Raw genomic sequence first — 1,515 nt, 5'->3', positions numbered from 1 at the left:
CGCTCCTATTTGGTATCATATGTCTAACTTGAGTATCTATGCTAATAGGAAAATTATATTTATTTATCTGTAGCTACATCCAGAATTATGTATTTATATCAAACTTCTTTATATATTCTTTTTTATCTTTCTTATTGTTTAAATAAATATTCTTGTAGATATTTACAGTATGCTTGTAGATATTATTTAATTATTTCTACATCTTTGGGAATATTTTAAAAACAATTTGCGGTGTTAAATTTCGTTATTAGGGTACCCTTCCCGTAAACGGACAACTCTCATAAACGGACAAATTTTTTGGTCCCATGAATGTTTCCATCGCTGAAAAGAAAAGGCCTCTCGTTTAGTTGTTGAGTATTCTGTTGTAATAGAATGCGTGCGGCAGTGACACACACGCAAGCATCAGTAAAAAGTTGAACCAGTAGTTTTATCTCGGAAGTTTATAAAAACGGCATCTCCTTAAGTTAAGAAAATGACTGTCCGGCTAAGGCATCCTAAAGAATATTGTTAGGAACGTTACTCTTGATTAGATGGGTCAAAATCAATGCTATGGCAGAAAAATCCAATAATTTGTCCCATAAATGCGTGTTTACTCATTGATATCATTTTGCATTAATCACCACAACCGAAGAAAGTATAATATCTGTAACTTCAATGAATTAAACACTACTGGCATCAACTAGAGTTAGGTGACTTTTTTTAACCGTCCTACGAAACAAAATAGAGCCTTCCTTTTTGTAATGTTTGAAAGTTTTTTTAAGGTTTTGTGGCTAATTATTGCACAGTTCTAGAGTTAAAAATGTGCTATGTCTTATTCTCGCATTTTCCTTTCTTTTCAGAGTTGCTAGGTTTTCCAATTTATACAACTATTGTAAGTGTTGTTTTGTAGAAGAACCACAGAAGCAATGCGGCAAATAAAGAGTTTATTAAAATACAACTTGAGGAAATAACATCATGCACGCACAGTGTTAGGCAAAAGAAATTACATGTCGATCATTCATCATAGCTTATGATGCGACCGAACGAACGAACGAACCAACCAACATCTCGGGACCATAGAGTTTTAGACTCTATGCTCGGGACGACGATCTGTAGATTGGAAAGGTACCTGCCTGCGGTAGCGGGCACCAGACCTCTTAATCTCTGAATTTGCCCTTGGGCAACGGTGATTAGTGGCATTAAAAGTAACATCTCAGGCAGCTGCTTCAACTACTATATACGGATTTCCCCTATCGGGAAGTCATTACGAACTCGCGCAACTTACCTGAGAGAGACAGAGGGAAAATGGGGTTTTGTTCGCATGTAAAAAACAGAAAGCTATATAAATGTAGCGATTTTTTTCCATAAGGAGATAAAATACTCCTCACTGCATAGTTAATTAGTGAGGGACTCTCGAAATTTGAATAATTAACTTAGAAAAATAAGGTATGAAATCTTTAAAACCAAGAAAAATAGTTCTTTTTTTTTTTTTTTTTTTTTTTTTTTTTTTTTTTTTTTTTTTTTTTTTTTTTTTTT

General features: G+C 33.8%; 1 protein-coding gene across 1 annotated transcript in view; it reads right to left on the bottom strand.

Moving 5' to 3' along the window:
- Positions 1-1,515, bottom strand: part of LOC107445352 (pancreatic lipase-related protein 2-like) — a gene marked incomplete at its 3' end in the record, with an annotated part of 33,497 nt that overhangs the window by 10,100 nt on the left and 21,882 nt on the right.

This window comes from Parasteatoda tepidariorum, chromosome 4 (genome assembly GCF_043381705.1).
Source record: "Parasteatoda tepidariorum isolate YZ-2023 chromosome 4, CAS_Ptep_4.0, whole genome shotgun sequence".
Taxonomy (NCBI): Eukaryota; Metazoa; Arthropoda; class Arachnida; order Araneae; family Theridiidae; genus Parasteatoda; species Parasteatoda tepidariorum.
Note: the sequence above shows the minus strand (reverse complement) of the source record. Positions and strands in the feature narration are given on the sequence as shown.